The following is an 18432-nucleotide window of genomic DNA, read 5'->3' on the forward strand; positions in this document are numbered from 1 at the left end:
CCCTGGGTGGCGCAGCGGTTTGGTGCCTGTCTTTGGCCCGGGGCACGATCCTGGAGACCCGGGATCGAATCCCACATCGGGCTCCCGGTGCATGGAGCCTGCTTCTCCCTCTGCCTGTGTCTCTGCCTCTCTCTCTCTGTGACTATCATAAGTAAAAAAAAAAAAAGACAGTGGATTAATCCAAAAAATGACAGGAAAAGAGATAAAAGGGTAGAGAACAGATGGGATAAATAGAAAATAAATAGCAAGATGACAGACTCAAACCTAACCATATCAATAGTCACATTAAATGTAAATAGTCTAGACATCCCAATTGAAAGCCAGAGATTGCCAGATTGGATTTAAAAAAAGCAGTGTGCCTTCAAGAAATGTACTTTAAAGATACAAGTAGGTTAAAAGTAAAAGGATAGAAAAAAAAAAGGTAACCCATGCTAACATCAAAAGAAAGCTGGAATGAGCATATTAAGAACAAAATCGATTTTAGAGCAAAGACTATTAACAGCAATTAAAGATTATTTCATACTGATAATGGGGTCAGTTAATGAGTAGCTGATGGCAATCCTAAATGATAGGAAAACCTCACTGCAAGGAAAAAATGGACAAATACACAATTATCAAAGATTTTAGTACTTCCTTTATAAACTGAGAGCAAGTTGGGAGAACAAAAAGATAGTATATTTGAACAGTAACAGCCAATTTGACCTGGTCAATATTTATAGAACATTTCACCCTGCCACAGCAGAACACGAAAGTGCACATGGAATATTTATGAAGGTAGACCACATTATAGCCCGTTAAAAAAATCTCAAATTTGAAAGTATTCATCATACCAAGTATATTCTTTGGCTACAAGGAATTATGTTAGAAATCAATAACAAAAAGATCCTTGACAATCCTCAAATATTTGGAAACTAATGAGTCCCAGAAATCTAAAGGGAAATTAAGAAAGTAATTTGGAGTAAAAAATTGTAGGTTGCGGGCAGCCCCGGTGGCGCAGCAGTCTAGCGCTGCCTGCAGCCCAGGGCGTGATCCTGGAGACCGTGGATCGAGTCCCACATCAGGCTCTCTGTATGATGCCTACTTCTCCCTCTGCCTGTGTCTCTGCCTCTCTCTCTCTGTCTCTATGAATAAATAAAATCTTAAAAAAAAAAAAGAAATTGTAGGTTGCACTAAAGCAGTACTTGGAGGGAAACTTGTAGTATTAAGTACTTATATTGGGAAGGAAGGTCTCAAATCAGTGACCTGAGTTTCCACTTTAAGAAACGAGAAAAAGAAGAAATTAGATACAAGGTAAGCAGAAGAAAAGGAATAATAAAGATCAAGATCAAAGTGGCAATCAATGAAATAAAAGACAAAAACGATAGAGAACAATCCATGAAACCAAAAGCTTGTTCTTGGGGGGAAAGACCAATAAAATTGGCAAGTCTCCAGCCACAGTAGGGAGTGAAAAAAGATAATGTAAGGACTGAGAGAAGTAACATCACTACAGGTCCTACAGATGTTAAAGGGAATATTAGAAGCACCTTTTTGCCAATAAATTCAACATCCTTGAAGAAACCAACAAATTCCTTGAAAGATACAAATTACCAAAGCTCACTAAAAAAGAAATAGATAACCTGAACAGCCCTACAAAAGAAGTTGAAATTGCAGTTTTAAAAACTTCCTATAAAAATAAAAAAAATAAAAAAATAAAACTTCCTATAACAAAAATCCAGGCCCAGGTGGCATTAGTGGTGAGGTTTACCAAACACTTCAGGAAGAAATAATACCAATTCTACACAGACTTCAAAAAAATCAAAGTGGGAATACTTTCCAGTTCATTCTGAGCCAGCGTACTGTCACCAAAATTATCCTGGTACCTCAGCCAGACAAACATTACATGAAAAGCTGCAAAACAATTCCACATAAACATAGGTACAATAATTCTAAGGAAAGTTTTGTAAATCGAATCCTATGGCATAATGAAAGGATAATATATCATGGTCATGGGATTTATCATAGGAATTCAGGGTGGATTAGCATTCACATAATCATCTCAATCAATACGAGAAAATCATTTGACAAAATCCACCATCTATTTCGGGGAAAAACTCAGGGAAACTAGGAATAAAGGGAACTTCCACAATTTGATAAAGGACATCTACAAAAATCCTAGAGCTAACATCCTACTTAATTGTGAAAGTACTTTCCCCCTAACATCAGGAACAAATAGGGATGTCTTTATCCAACATTGTAAGGAGATTCTAGACTGCACAATCGGGCAAGAAAGGACATCAAGATTGGAAAAAAAAAAACAAATCTGCCTTTATTCACAGATAACATGATCTTCAGACATGAAAAAAATGTACATGGAATCTACAAACTATTAGAATAATTGACTTCATCGAAGTTGCAAGATACAAAGCAACATATAAAAACCATGTTTTCTATTTGTAGTAACAATTTGAAATGAAAAATTTGCAATAGCTTAAAATAGGAATTTAGGGAAAAAATCTGACAAAAAAAAATGTGAAAAACCCATACTTTGAAAACTATACACACACACACACACACACAAACACACACACAAGAAAACTACAAAATATTACTGTGATAAAGAAAACCTAAATAAACAATAATATATACCTTGTGGGCCAAGAGATTCAGCATTGTTAAAATGTCATATTCCCAAAATACAGATTCAATACAATCCCAATCCAAATCCCAGCAGGTTGTGTATGTGTGTGTGTGTGTGTGTGTGTGTGTGTTTCTGTAGAACTGCAGTGGCCCTAGAATAGCCTCCAGGACTGCTTTAGAACTTGACGATATTAACACCAAAAGCTTCCAGCTGCTCCATTCTCTGCCTCAACATGATGCAAACCACCAGCCCGAGCATCGGAAGGTGTTCCCGTTCCCTCTGATTATCTGCGCGAGTGCATGCCAACTGAGAGGAAGTATTGTAATAAGGAACCTAATTTAGGAGGTGTCAATTGAATTTGGGAATAGGATTTATTGCTGTTTCATTCTTTGGAATAATCTGGGGTTTGATTAGTGTTTTCAAACTATCTGCCAGTTAATACCATATTCAACTATTTTCTACATAAGATTAAAATAAAAATCTGATATAAAGGATTTTCTAAAGACTGAGGTGATGAATTTATATGCATAGGAAGAGACTTGTAGCTCTTCAAGGAACAAGTGTCAAGAGGTTTCCAGAAAAAAAAAGAAGGGAGAGAGAGAGAGAAGGAAAGAAAGACCTACAAATTACCAAGGCAGTTTTCTTAAGTTTGGAGCAGGGAGATGGTAACATAGCAACCGACAAAAAAACCTATGCCAGAAGCATCCCTTTTAAGGAGCTAAGATTGTGCTCAAATTCTTTTAGTGTCATTTGCTGGGACTTGAGGACTAGAGGGACTACTGCAAGCATATTCTTCAGAATCCAGATTAGGGGAAAAGGTTATGCTTTGGATGCAAAGTTACTGCTGTATTCATCTTAATAAATCAAATTAAATTACTTAGCAGAAAGCCAAGTGTGGCCCACCCATTTCTGAGGAAATGACCAGAGGTCAAAGATGATTATTTTCATCTCTTAGAACTGAAGAAATATTTGTCTTGTTTTCCTATTGCCCAAGGTTGGTGTTTTCTTCCTCCTTCTGGCATGTTGCCTCTAAACCCGTGTGCCATTTTCACCACAAAGTTCCCTGGATTCTTCAGAGACACGGAACCAATAGAATATGTATTTATAGGGATGTCTGGGTGGCTCAGCAGTTAAGCATCTGCTTTCAGCTTGGGGCGTGGTCCCGGAGCCCCTGGATCGAGTCCCACATCGGGCTCCCTGCATGGAGCCTGCTTTTCTCTCTGCCTGGGTCTCTGCCTCTGTGTGTGTGTGTCTCATGAATAAATAAATACAGTTTTTAAAAAAAAGAATATGTACTTATACATGTTTTTATATATTATGAAAATGTATAATGACGAACTGGCTCACAGTTATACAGGCTAGTAGTCCCACAATAGCCGCTGCCTGCAAGCTGGAGAACCCAGAGTTCATTCCAGCCCAAACCCCTGAGGACTAGGAGAGCCAGTGGTGTGAGTCCTAGTCCAGCGGTCAGGAAGAGAGGGTACAGATTCCCCCTTTCTCACCATTTTGCTCTATCCAGGCCCTCAAGGGATTGGATGAGGACCCACCCATACGAAGGAGGGCAATCTGTTTACGGAGTCCACGGATTCAAATGCTAGTCTCATTCAGAGACCCCCTCCCAGACACACCCAGAAAGAATGTTTAGCCAAATATCTGGACACTGCAATGACCCACACAAAACTAACCATCACACTCCCTCATGGATTACTAGTTTAGTCTGTAGTGTTTGCTGAGCATCTAGTTTACCCAGTTTACACACTGTGCAGGCTATGAGAACAGAACAAACTGTTAACATGACTTCTCCTTTTGAGGAAAAGCTAGTCAGGAGGATTGATGTCTCTCTACCTTGACCCCATTAGCTCTTGACTCCAGCTAACATGGTACACTATTCCATGAAGGAGCTGAATGAACAGTCTGGAAGGGATGGAGTTTCAGGTCAGCTAGGGCTCTTCCCTTGGGGAGGAAAGCCACCTGGGAACTTCCTGGTCTTGGAGTTATTCTCAGTCTACTCCCTCAACCCCTGTTTGGGAAGACATTGCTCAACAGGACACCAGCTCTCTTTGGCTAGAGCTTGGTAGGAGCCATTTTCCTCTAAAGATGAAAGAAAAACTTGTCTTAAGAGAATGCATTAATTTATAGAAACAACCATTTTCTTAGGTATAGCCTGGTGCCCCACTTACGGGCCAGCTGTTCATGCATTGCTTCTGAAGGGTGACTCTCCTTATATTAGGACAGAGAAAACTCATGGAAAAGGCATCTGGGCTTGGGATAGGATTGGTTTTTTTCTTTCTCCTTTTAATATCCTCATTGAGCTGGGCGGGTGGGGGTGGTCAGTGTGGGAGGTTGCAGCAGCCGACCAAGTGTGAAGGAACTGCCGAAAGCCATCACAATCACTCAAGCACCATTGGCAGGGAAAGCCTCAGTGGGAAAGGTGGAAATGTAAAGAAATTCAGGGGCTGGAATCTGGGCTATCACCCTATTAGCATCTGTGAGCTCTTTCTGAGGGGAAAAACAGGCCCACACACAAAAGTATATTCTTGCAGACTTTCTTTGTTTCCCTCAACTAATGAGGAAAGTTGGAGCCCTTTTCATTTATGAAGAACTCACATCTGGCTCTTATTTCAGATAACAATTGGCAGCTTCAAGGCAGTGCATTCTGTAAATCTTAGTAAGTCTCTTGGCTTTTAGGCCAGGCTGCCTGCTACTCTTCTGGGTGAGAGACCCAGATAAGATTTGGAGGCCTTGAGAATGTAGGGCAGTCTCTTGGGTCTATGAGCGGACAGAATTTGTGATGTTTCTCATCGGCCTGTAACAGGCCTCAACGTCTTTGTTCCTGAGGGAAAGTTATGGGCAGATAATGCCTTCGGCACTTCTAACGCTTGTCTCGGTTGCTCAACTGGTAAACTTTGCCCCTGTTTCATTTCGAATTTGTTCTAAAGTCCTCAGAATGAAAGTAGCAGCCAGTACATCCAATCTCATAATAACAGCTGACATTTACTGAGCACTTACTGTGTGTTCAGGCAGGCTAAGCATTTTATACACGTTCCATCAGTAAATGCCCACTAAAGACACTCGAAGCAGGCGTTATCCATATTCTGCAGGCAAGATTGGAGAAATTAAGTAATCTTCTTGAGGCTACATGGCTAGGTAAGCAGAGAAACCAAACAGACAAATTAAGCTTGGTTTGGGGTGCCGGGATGGTGTAGTTGGTTAAGTGTCTGTCATTGGCTCGGGACATGATCCCAGGGTCTTGGAATGGAGCCCCACATCGGGCTTCCTATTCAGTGGGGAGCCTGCTCCTCCCTCTTCCTCTGCTCCTCCCCACAACTCATGCTCTCTCACACTCTCTCTCTCTCTCAAATAAAAAAATAAAATATTAAAAAAAATATTGATTTCATAGCTGGAGATTTTACACATGAAGACATAGTATCTCTTGCAAATTCCCTTATTCCTGTGTGATTACCAAAATGAGATTGGGAAGATGAAAAGGAATTGTTTCAGCCATCCATCCTAAGGTTACAAATCAGCCCTACAACTTAATGGCTTACCACAACAATCTATTATTTCTCATGACTCTGCTGGTTGACCAGGAGGCCCTCTGTTGTACCTGATGATGGGTTGGCTGGACAGTCCCAAATGGCTTCTTTCGCATGGGCCCCTCTGTGTGACTGCTTGGGATTTCTCACAGCATGGTTGACCGGGCTCTACGAAGGAACACTCCAAGAGGACAAGCCCGGTTTTGAGAGTGTGTATTAAGGTCCACTTTTAACATACCTGCTAATGGCCCATTGGCCAAAGTTAGTCTCATGGCCAAGCCCTGAGTCAGTGTGGGAGACTATACAAGGACATGAGTCTTAGAAGGTGTGGTTCACTGGGGGCCAAGGTAACAGTAACAGACATTATGTGGTAATATTTTATTTACCTGAGAAGCATCCATCTCTTCCTCTCAGGCTCATAGCAAAGACACCAGTTAGAGTTTCAAAGTACACATATAGCTGTTGGCCTATAAATCTTGCAATTTTGAGTGGCGGAGTTCAGGTTGCTAAATAAATCAATAATTGGCAAGTTCGGGCAGCCCTGGTGGCCCAGCGGTTTAGCGCCGCCTTCAGCCTTGGGTGTGATCCTGGAGACCAGGGATCGAGTCCCACGTCAGCCTCCCTGAATAGAGCCTGCTTCTCCCTCTGCCTGTGTCTCTGCCTCTCTCTCTGTGTGTGCCTGTCATGAATAAATAAATAAAATCTTAAAAAAAATAATTGGCAAGTTCATTTATTAATTTAATATTCTCAGTTTCCAAGGAGAGTTAGCTTGTCAACACACTCATTATTTGGTTTAATAGTCACAAAACCCCAGTTCTATTATGATCTCTACTTTACAGATGAGAAGCGGAAGTAACTTGGCCCAGGTTGCATGCCTGGTTCTCAGTGGACCTAGTTTTGAGGAGCTATTGGGCTCCAAAGCCATGCTCCTTCCTCCTTCCCAATCCATCTCTGATGCTGAATAGAAATTTGGGGATCTAAGGAGTAAGCAACACAGGACACTTTTGTAAGGTTTGTAAGGAAGGGTGAAGTTGTTTTTGGTTTGGTTTGTTTTTTTTGTTCGTTTTGTTTTTAATTTTTTTAAAGATTTTATTTATTTATTCATGAGAGTCACAGAGAGAGAGAGAGAGAGACAGGCAGAGGGAGAAGCAGCCTCCATGCAGGGAGCCCAACACCGGACTAGATCCCAGTCCCAGATCTCCAGGATCACGCCCCAGGCTGAAGGCGGCGCCAAACCGCTGACCCACTGGGGCTGCCATGGTTTTTAGGTAAGTTCTGCATCCAACACAGGGCTTGAACTCACAATCCTGAGATCAAGTTGCCTGCTGTACCTACTGAGCCAGCCAGGCACCCTGCGTGAGTTTTTTTTTTTTTTTTAATTTTTATTTATTTATGATAGTCACACACACAGAGAGAGAGAGAGAGAGAGAGAGAGAGAGAGAGAGAGGCAGAGACACAGGCAGAGGGAGAAGCAGGCTCCATGCACCGGGAGCCCGACGTGGGATTTGATCTCGGGTCTCCAGGATTGCGCCCTGGGCCAAAGGCAGGCGCCAAACCGCTGTGCCACCCAGGGATCCCCCTTGCGTGAGTTTTTAAAAGCAATTGCAATCAAGTGGAAAAAGAAGTTCACAGGAGCAAAAGTTGGTTCATTTTGTGCTGCTGTGTTAAACTAGTAGGCCTGGTCTTTCTCTCTCTTTTTAAAATTTTTATTTATTTTAGAGAGAGAGAGAACAGTGGGGGGCGGGGGACAGAGGGAGAAGGAGAGAATCTCAAGCAGATTCTGTGCTGAGCATGGAGCCAGACATTGGGCTTGATCCCACAACCCTGAGCTGAAACCAAGAGTTGAATGCTTAACTGACTGAGCCACACAGGCACCCCTAGTGGGCCTGGTCTTAAATTTTCATTGTCTCTAACACTTGAAAAAAAATTACGTTGAAGTATAAGATGAAATTTACCATCTTAACCATATTGAAGTTTAAAGTTCAGCGGCATGGAGTACACTCATTGTGTGACCATCACTATCATCCATCTCCAGAACAAGAATATTGAAACTGTATTTGGAAGGGAAGTACTGAGTACATGGCCTTTATTTATTTATTTTAAAGACTTTATGTGTTTATTCATAAAAGACACACACACAGAGAGAGAGAGAAAGTGAGAGAGAGAGAGACCTGCAGAGGGAGAACCAGGCTCCCTGCACAGAGCCCAACGTGGGACTCGATCCCAGGACCCCAGGATCACGCCCTGAGCCCAAGGCAGACGCTCAACTGCTGAGCCACCAAGGCGTCCTGGGTACATGGCTTTTATCGACCACGTTGGGCTGGTCAGGACTGGGACCTTGAGGTCCCATCAGGTCACCTTTGGAAGTTTTCCTAAAGTTAGAGGGGCCACTTGGGGTACACGGTCACTGAAAAGGAAGCCACGATTGGTATCATCGGGAGGTGTTTGGAGGGAACCTGCTGTTATGGGCTGAGTTATGTCTCCAAAAATTCATATGCTGAAGTCCTAAACCACAACCACTCCACATCAGAAGGCAAATGTATTTAGAAATGAGACCTTTAAAGAAGTGAATAAGGTAAAATGAAATCATATAGATGGGTGCTAAGCCAATATAACTGGTGTTTTTGTTGAAAAAGGAAATTAGGACACAGACACAGAGGGAAGACCATGTGAAGTCACAGGGAGAAGGTGGCAACTGCAAGGCAAGGAGAGAGGCCTCAGGGTGCAAACCAACCCTGCTGACAACCTTGATCTGAGACTTCCAGCCTCCAGAACCGTGACTGAATGAGTTTCTGTTGTTTAAACCACCCAGTCTGGGGTATTTGTCATTGTGGGCCTGTCAGACCAACCCAGTGGTGAAGGGCCCAGAGGTTCGGGGCCCAGAAAGCTGTGGGGCCTCAGTTCTGAAATGGGCCAAGGGAGGGAAGCTCCTGGTGGTCACAAGCAGTAGTGTCAGGAAAAGAGAGGCTGATTGCTAAATGTCCCCGCCACGGGGTGCAGGTGCTTTCAGTCAGAGAGCCGCGATGTGCTTTCAGAAGCTCCGTGCACACTTGGCGGGCCTTGGGTTGGGAACTGCTGTCCCACTGACAAGACGGAGCCGTGGCTGTCAGCACTGATTCTACACGTTGGGCAGCAGCCCCCTCAGGGTTTTCATTTGTTTGCTTTTTGGATAACTTTTAAATTGTGACAAAAAAACGGGTACAGGCATACCTCGGAGACGTTGTGGGTTCTGTTCCAGACAATAAAGTGGACAGCGGTAAAGCAAGTGAAATGAATCTTTTGGTTTCCCAGTGCATGTAAAAGTTATGTTCATACTGGAGTCTATTAAGTCTGTGATAGCATTATGTTAAGAAAAGAACAAAAAACCAAAAACCCGTGTGCAGGGTACCTGGGTGGCTCAGTCGGTTAGGAGTCTGGTTCTTGGTTTCAGCTCAGGTAGTAATCTCAGGGTCACAGGATCAAGCCCCAGGTCAGGCTGCATGCTCAGCACAGAATCTGCTTCCCCCTCCCACTGCTGCTCCCCTAGCTCTCGTTCTCTCTCTCCAATAAATAAATAAATAAATAAATAAATAAATAAATAAATAACATCTTTTTTTTAAAGTACATTAAAAAAGACTTCATTAAAAAGACTTTACAGCCAAAAAAAAAAATTGCTAACCATCATGTGACCTTTTAGTGAATAATCTTCTTGCTGGTGGAGGATCTTGTGTCCATGTGGACGGCTGCTGCCTGGTCAGGGTCATGGTTGCTGAAGGTGGGGTGACTATGGCGATTCCTTAAAATAAGACAACGATGAAGTTGGCGACACCTACTGACTCTTCCTTTCAGGAACAATTTCTCTGTAGCTTGTGATGCTGTTTGATAGTGTTTTACCCACAGTGGAACTTCTTTCAAAATAGAGTCCATCCTCTCCCCACTGCTTGATCAGCTGAGTTATATCATATTCTAAACCCTCTGATTTCATCTCAACAGTCTTGATGGCATCTTCCCCAAGAGTAGATGCCACGTCAGGAAACCACTTTCTTGGCTCATCCCTAAGAAGCGACTCTTCATCCCTTCAGGTTTATCATGAGACGGCAGCAGTTCAGTCCCGTCTTCAGGCTGTGTTTCTAACTCTAGTCCTCCTGCTGTTTCCACCACATCTGCAGTTCCTTCCTCCGCTGGAATCCTGACACCCTCAAAGTCATCCATGGGGGTGGGAATCAACTTCTTCCAAACCCCTGTTCATGTTCATATTTTTACCTCCTCCCCTGAATCCGGAATGTTCTGAATGGCATGTCACATGGCGAAGTCTTTCCAGAAGGTTTTCAACTGACTTGGTCCAGCTCCATCAGAGCCATCACTACCTTTGGCAGCTACAGCCTCATGAAATGTTTTCCTTAAATAATAAGACTTGAAAGTTGAAATGACTCCTTGATCCATGGGCCACAGAACGGATGTTGTGTTAGCGGGCCTGAACACAACATTCATCTCTTTGCGCATCCCCGTCAGAACTTCAGGATGAACTGGTGCGTTGTCAACAAGCAGGAATATTTTGAAAGGAATCTTCTCTTCTGAGCAGCAGGTCTCCACAGTGCGCTTAAAATATTCAGTGAGCCATGTTGTCAACAGATGCACCGTCATCCCAGCTCTGCTGTTCCATTTAGAGCACAGGCAGCAATGGTTTAGCAGAGTTCCGCTGGGCCCCAGGATTTTAGGAATGGCGAAGGACCACTGGCTTCCATCAGACCACTGGGTGCATTAGCCTCAGACAAGAGAGTCAGCCTGTCCTGTGCAGCTTTGAGGTCAGGCGTTGACTTCTCCTCTGCAGCTATGAGCGTCTGAAATGGCATCGTCTTCCTATAGAAGCCTGTTTTGTCTACATGGAAAATCTGTTCTTCAGTGCAGCCACCTTCAGTAATGACCTTAGCTGGATCTTCTGGATAGTTCGCTGCCGCTTCTACGTCAGCTGCTCCACCCTGCAGGTTGATGTCATGGAGATGGCGTCTTGCCTTAAGCCCCATGAACCAACCTCCACTAGCTTCAGACCTTCCTTCCGTAGCTTCCTCCCCTCTCTCAGCCTTCACAGAATTGAAGAGAGTTGGGGCCTTGGTCTGGATTGGCCTTTGACCTCAGGGAATGTCGTGGCTGGTTTGATCTTCTCTCCAGACCACTGAGACTTTCTCCATAATAACAGCAATAAGGCTGTTTTAGTTGCTTATCATTCATGTGATCACCGGAGCAGCACTTTTTATTTCCTTCTAGAATTTTTCCTTTGTATTCACCACTTGGTTAACTGTTTAGGGTGAGAGGCCTAGCTTCTGGCCTGACTCAGCTTCTGACATGCCTTCCTCACTGAGCTTAATCGCTTCTAGCTTCTGATTTCACGTGCAAGACATGGGATTCCTCCTCTCACTTGAAAATCTAGAGGCTGTTGCAGGGTCATCAAGTGGCCTCAATATTGTTGTATCTCAGAGCGGGGAGGCCCAAGGAGGGGGAGGGAGTCGGAAACAACGGGCTGGTGGGGCAGTCAGGACACAAACACATCTGTTAGGCTTGCTTCTTATATGGGTGTGATTCACGGTGCCCCCAAATAGAGTAATCTCAAAAAAGTTTATAATATTGCAAGAATTACCAAAATGTGACACAGAGATGTGAAACGAGGAAATCCTGTTGAAAACAACGGTGCCAACAGTCTTGCTTGACCCAAACCTTTAATTCGTGAAAAACAAAACAAAATGAAAAACTGCAGTATCTGCAAAGCACAATCCAATGACGTGCAATAAAATGAGGTCTGGCTGTAACATACAGTGGGCCGTCCTAACCATTTTTTTAAAGATTTTATTTATTTGAGAGTGAGGGAGAGAGAGGGAGCGAGCACGTGTATGAGCAGGGGAGGGGCAGAGGGAGAAGGAGAAGCAGGCTCCCCGCTGAGCAGGGAGCCCGATGCGGGGCTCGGTCCCAGGACCCTGGGGTCATGACCTGGCCGAAGGCAGATGCCTCAACTACTGAGCCACCCAGGCGCCCCCAGCTGAACCATCTGTAAGTGTACAGTTCAGTTAACATTAACTGTGTTCACACTGTTGTGTGACAGATTTCCAGAAGTTTTTCTTGCACAACTGAAACTCTGCACCCATTGAGCCAGCGGCTCTTATTCACGCCTGCCCCTCAGATTTCAGAGGGAGGACCCGCTGACCTCAGAATTCACCCAGCTGGCTCTAGGAGGCTGAGCACCTTGGATTCTTGGTCTACACGTTGTGCAGACCCGCAGGTACTACCTGAGGACTGAATTCTGACCCGGGCCTGCAGTCGGAGGAGATTAAATCGACGGAAGCCCTGGTGCAGGCCTTACCCGTCTCGTTCTCCCTGGGACCCAGCAGGAGGGCTCATGAACGGTGTCCCTCTCGGGCAAGTCTGTGCACCGAGCTTCTCTTTAGTTTTTATTCTCACGGCCGTGGTTCGAAGTCATTTGTTGTCACTCGGGGTGGGGGGGGGGGTGGCCTTTGTGTGCTGGGCCCTTCTGGTCTGACCATGAAGCCAGCATCTGACTTTGGGGGGGGGGGTGTGTTGTGCTGAGACAGGGCCTTCAGCCTGGACCGAAGCAGGGCCCTAGAACAGCTGGCAGGCTGGCTCCCACGGCGGGGGGGGGGGGGTGTGCAGCCCTCCCGGGGGACAGGGGAGGACTGGAGTGGCCACCCCCTCCTGGATCCCATCCCTGATGGAAGATGCTCCCCGGCTGGGGCTCCTGGGAGTCCCTGGGAGCCAGGTGACCCAATTCCTGGCCTTTCTGGAAGGGGGGGGGCTTCCCCCAGCCCCTTGTGTCTGGGCGTCAACCGCCTCTGGCCAGTGTGGCCCACCCGGATCCAGGCCCGGCTCCCCGCAGCTTCACCCTCGTCGAGTGTCTCCGTGTGCAGGGCGGCGGGAGGGGAGCCGCCTGAGCCCCCAGAATCCTCCCAGGTAGACTCACGGGGGAAGCTTCTTTCACACGATGCTGTTTTCCAAAAGGAAGCACGATGCTGATTTTCGCCAGGATGGATATTTGCGGCGCTTCGGGGCGCCGGTGAGCGCCGTTGGCTTGCACGCGGCCCGGGAACCTGACGGGCAGAGCGGGCCGGGCTCGGCTTGTCCTGACGCCTGGTTCCGGGGCGCCCACTCCCGCCTCTGGGGAGACCCGGGGCCTCGGAGCCTGCAGGTGCAGCCACCGGCCTGCCTCAGGCATATTCCAGAAGGAAACGCGTATTTACGGGGCCTGAGTTCTGTGCACAAAACAAGTGGACAGGACCGGTTGGGGCGCAGATCGGGCATCTGTCGGGGCGTTCGGCTCGCACCCCGACCCATTCCCTCGCACCCCGATACACTCCCCCAGAGCCCTGGTGCCCCAGGCCACCATGCACAAGGCAGGTGGGTGACTCGGCTGCGCCCACAAAGTGGGGAGTCTCAGCTCCCCCCGACACCTGCTCCCCGCACCCCGCCGGCCTCACCCCGCGGCCTGGGGTCGTGGGCACAGGCTGGGCCCCGAGCCCCGAGCCGCACGTTGCACGTTCTCCTGCCCAAGTCCGAGGCAGCCAGGGAATAGTCAGCTGCAGTGTGTAAACCCATCCCATTTGGCAACTGCTGTCTTTATTCAGAATTTTCTGGAATTCCAGCGGCCAGCCACGGCAGGGTTTTTTTTGTTTTTTGTTTTTTTTTAAATATTCAGACGTGCCAGGCACTTGGCCCCCTCCCTCGGATGCAGCCCCGAAGCAAGGGGACCCAGACACAGCAGGGCCAGCTGCAGGAGCCCCGTGTTCGGTGTTTGGTGGCTCCCTGGCGCCCGGCCGTCCTCCTTACACACCAGATGCCATTTGCGACACAGCAAAGCACAAGCAACACAAACACGTGATAGGGGCCCAGTGAAGGGCAGTGGCCCCCACTGCTGCTCTGAAAGGTCTTGCTGGTGTCCGGACCCCCAAACCCCCTCAGGCTTTGAGAAGGCCCGTACCAGCCCCTGGTAGATGCAAGCCCGGCGAGTCTCCTGCCTTGTGCTTTTTTGTTTCAGATTTTATGATTGATTCCTGAGACACAGAGAGAGACAGAGAGACAGAGACAGAGACAGAGAGGCAGAGACAGAGACAGAGAGAGGCAGAGACCCAGGCAGAGGGGGAAGCAGGCTCCACGCAGGGAGCCTGATGCGGGACTCGATCCCAGGACCCCGGGGTCACGCCCTGGGCCGAAGGCAGGCGCTCAACCCCTGAGCCCCCTGGGCACCCCGAAATGCAACACCAGTATAGTCACCATACCGTGTTCTGTCGGTTTCGGATACACAGCAGCGTGACCTGACAACTCTTTTCCGTCCTCAGGCCTCAAAATGATAAGGGCAAGAATTTTTTTTTTTTAATTTAGAACAAACCTTGAGGCTAAGGACAAAATAATCTTCTCATTCACAAAATCCAAGTTTCTGCTCTGTTAGCCTCTGCGCCAGTCCCCTGTGCTCTCGGCCGCGACCAGCCTTCACCAGGAGCAAGACCCCAATCTCGAGGGGGCAGGAGTCAAGGCGAGCCTGGGTGGGCCCCTCCTCTCAGAGGGTGTAGCCCAGGGGCTCGGGGTGGGCCGGCCTGCCCCCCAGAGGCCTCGGCCTGTGCTCCCACGGCCCCCCAAGGGAGGGCCCCCCCAGGGAGGGCCCCCCCCCGTCCTGACCTGGGTCCCTGCCTGCCCCCAGGGATGCTGCCCCGCAGCCGCCCCTGCCTGAGGCTCTCCTGGGCCTCCACCCCATGCCCTCTGGCTCCTGCCCTGGCGCCCCCGGGCCCCTGCCCTGCCTCTCCCGGCATCCAGTGTCCCCAGGCCTCCTCCTGCCACCTGCTGGCAAGACGAGGTCGAGGTCGGGGGTGGGCCCATCCTGAGATGGGGACCCAGACACACCCACGGGGAGGACCGACTGATATGGGGAGGGAGGAGAGGTGGCACCTGCACACGAGGACAGCGGCCTCCGGGGCACCTTGGTCTGGCACTTCCAGCCTCCGGAGGTCCCTATGGAGCTGGTCCTGGTCCTACTCGCCCTCCCCTGGACTCCCCACTCTGCTAGCCCCGGGTGCTGGTGCCCGGATGTGCTGTCCTTTCCACCTGCATCCCCCGGCCTCACCATCTCCCCCCACCTCCCACCTCCCCTACCCCCGCATCTCCCACCTCCCACCTCCCAGTGCCCTTCTACCCCCCTCCCCTGCCCCCGCCACCTCCCATCTCTGCCGGGCCACCTACCCCCCACCTTCCCCTACTCCCCCACCTCCCACCCCCCAACCTCCCGCCTCCCTGGGCCCCCAGGAAGCCCCCACCTCCCACCTTGCCTTACCTCTCCACCTCCCCCACCCCTTCCCACTTCCTCCTGCCCCTTTACCCCTCCCCCCCTCCTCGGCCCCCTCCCGCCTCCCAGGCCCCCAGGGCACCCCCACCCACCTGTGCCCCTGGCCTTTGCTCTGTGAGCGCCTCGCACCCGAGTGGCTGGAAACTCAGTGCAGAGCCCTCCTCCCCCTCCCCCCCCCTCCTCCCTGGCCCTCCTCCCCTTCCTCCCCTCCTCCTTGGCCCTCCTCCCCCTCCCCCTTGGCCCTCCTCCTCCCCCTCCCCCCCTCCTCCCTGGCCCCCCTCCCCCTCCTCCCGGTCCCTCCTCCCCTCCTACCCCTCCTCCTTGGCCCTCCTCCTCCCCCTCCCTCCTCCTCCCCGGCCCTCCTCCCCCTCCCCCCTCCTCCCCCTCCTCCCCGGCCCTCCTCCCCTCCTCCCCCTCCCCCTCCTCCCCTCCTCCCCGTCCTCCCCTCCTCCCCTCCTCCCGCTCCTCCCCTCCTCCCCCTCCCCCTCCTCCCCTCCTCCCCCTCCTCCCCTCCTCCCCGGGGCTCGCGGTCCCCTCTGCAAACCAGAGGCTCCCCTTTCCCTCCAACCTAACCGAACAGGGTCCCGCTGCTTCACCCTCGGCGGCGGCGGCTGCGGTCCCTTACGGGCTGAACCGGCAGGGGCCCGGGGGCACCGAGGCCCTGAGCCCCCTCGGTCCCGGGCGCCCCCCGCCCCCCGGCCGTGCCCCTCCGCCCGCGCCCTCTCTAGCTGTCGCTCCTCTGAGATCCCCTCCGGGGGCGCCAGGGCGCAGGCCGTGACCCCGGGTCCCGGGACCCAGTCCCATGTCGGGCTCCCTGCACGGAGCCTGCTCCTCCCCCTGCCCGGGTCTGCCTCTCTCTGTGTCTCTCATGAATAAATACATTTTTCCTTTAAATCAACTCCAGAAAAGGCACCGTGAGCTCCTCGGCGGGGTCTTGATGCTCCCATCGCCACCGGGTGCCCCGCATCACTGTAACCGTCCTCTGCTCCTCCTCATCCCAGACATGGAGCAGGGTCAGCCCAGGGCCTGCACCGGGTGTGGGGCACTGGCTAACCGCTTTAATTAATTAATTAATATTAATTAATTAATTAATTAAAATATTTTATTTATTCATTCATAAGAGACACAAAGAGAGGCAGAGACACAGGCAGAGGGAGAAGCAGGCGCCATGCCAGGAGCCCGACGTGGGATTCAATCCCGGGACTCCAGGATCACGCCCTGGGCCCAAGGCAGGTGCTAAACAGCTGAGCCACCTGAGGATCCCCTAATTACTTTTTATTATGGTGACATATATATAGTATTTAACTTTTTTCAACATCCAATCCCATGGTATCAGTACATTCACGTTGTCATGCAGTCACCACCATCCACTTCTAGGTTGCTCATCTCTTAAGTTCTCTTTTTCAGTCGGGTTATCAGCCTTTTTCTTCTTAATTTGTAGGACCTCGTTACATTTTCTGGACGTGAGTACTGTATCTGTTACATATATTATGAATATATTGCTCCATCTATGACTCTTTCACTCTCTTATTTTACAACTAAAAAGCATAGAAAAAATGAAAATGCAAAGGCAACCTATGGAATGGGAGTAAATATTTAAAAACCACACATCTAGGAAGAGGTTTAGATCCAAAATAGATAAGGAGCTCATGTACCTCAATAGCAAATGATAATAATAATAACACAATCATAATAATCCAACTTGAAAATGACCGAAGGGCCTGAATAGACATTTTTTTCCAAAGAAGACATCCAAATGGCAAAAGGGACGTGAAAAAGTTCTCAATATCACTCATCATCAGGAACCAAATCCAGGCCACAACCAGATGGCATGTCACACTTGTTAAAATGGCTATGATCAAAAAGACAAGCGAGAACAAGTGGTGGTGAGGTGTGGAGAAGAGGGGACCTTTGTGCACTGTTGGTAGGGATGTAAATTGGTGCAGCCACAGGGGAAAACTGTATGTAGATTATTTAAAAAATTAAATATAGAACTACCCTCTGATCCGGCAATTCTACTGCTGAGTGTATTTCTGAAGGAGATAAAATCACTTTGTGACTGAGCTCTCTGTGCCGTGTTGGTCACGGCATCTCCTACAAAGGCTAAGACACAGAGACAATCTAAGTGTCCGTCAATGGATGAATGGATAAAAACGGGTATAGGTCTATGCATCTATTTGGGAAGGAATATATATGAATATCTGATATGTCTGAATTATATATATGAAATCATATGAATATTATTTAGCCATAAAATAGAAGGAAATTCTGCCATTTGTGACCATGGGATGACTCCGGAGGGCATTGTTCTAAGTGAGGTAAGTCAGAGAAAGTCAGATGCTGTATGGCCTCACTCATATGCGCTCCCCCCGCCCCCAGTTGAACTCACATCAACAGGTTGGAGATTGCTGGAGGTGGGGGTGGGGGTTTGGAAAATGGGTGCGGGGAGTCAAAAGCTAGAAGCCTCCAGTTACAAGTAATGTGTAGCCTGGTGAGTAGAGTCACTGCTGTCATAGTGCAAACTGGCGGTTGCTGAAAGAGTAAATCCTGAAAGTTCTCATCACAAGAAAACAGCTCGCAACCATGTGAGGGGACGGATGTCAACTCAACTTCCTGTGATGCTCATCTCACAGGACGTGCATGTGTCAGGTCGTTGTGTTGTAGGCCTTGACTTACGCGGCGTTATAGGTCAAAACCGGGGAGAAAGGGATTCTTCGCTTTTACTATGGTCTGAGGTACCCTTCCCTCCAGGGAGAGGAGCCGAGGCTGTGTGTGTGTGTGTGTGTGTGTGTGTGTGTGTGTGTTCTGTTGAAGAAATCCTTACCTGCCTCCTAGGGAGCTTTTAGAATCCACCCATCAATGCAGGGCACACATTTATTTATTTTTTATTTTTTATTTTATTTTTTATTTATTTTTTATTTTTTTATTTTTTATAAATTAATTTTTATTGGTGTTCAATTTAC

At 48.5% G+C, this 18432-nt stretch overlaps 1 pseudogene; it reads right to left on the reverse strand.

Moving 5' to 3' along the window:
- Window positions 1-9806: 9806 nt before the first annotated feature.
- On the reverse strand, window positions 9807-12522 carry LOC129508226 (tigger transposable element-derived protein 1-like; annotated as a pseudogene).
- Between the last annotated feature and the right edge of the window lie 5910 nt (window positions 12523-18432).

Source organism: Nyctereutes procyonoides, unplaced genomic scaffold (assembly GCF_905146905.1).
Source record: "Nyctereutes procyonoides isolate TBG_1078 unplaced genomic scaffold, NYPRO_anot_genome, whole genome shotgun sequence".
Classification (NCBI taxonomy): Eukaryota; Metazoa; Chordata; class Mammalia; order Carnivora; family Canidae; genus Nyctereutes; species Nyctereutes procyonoides.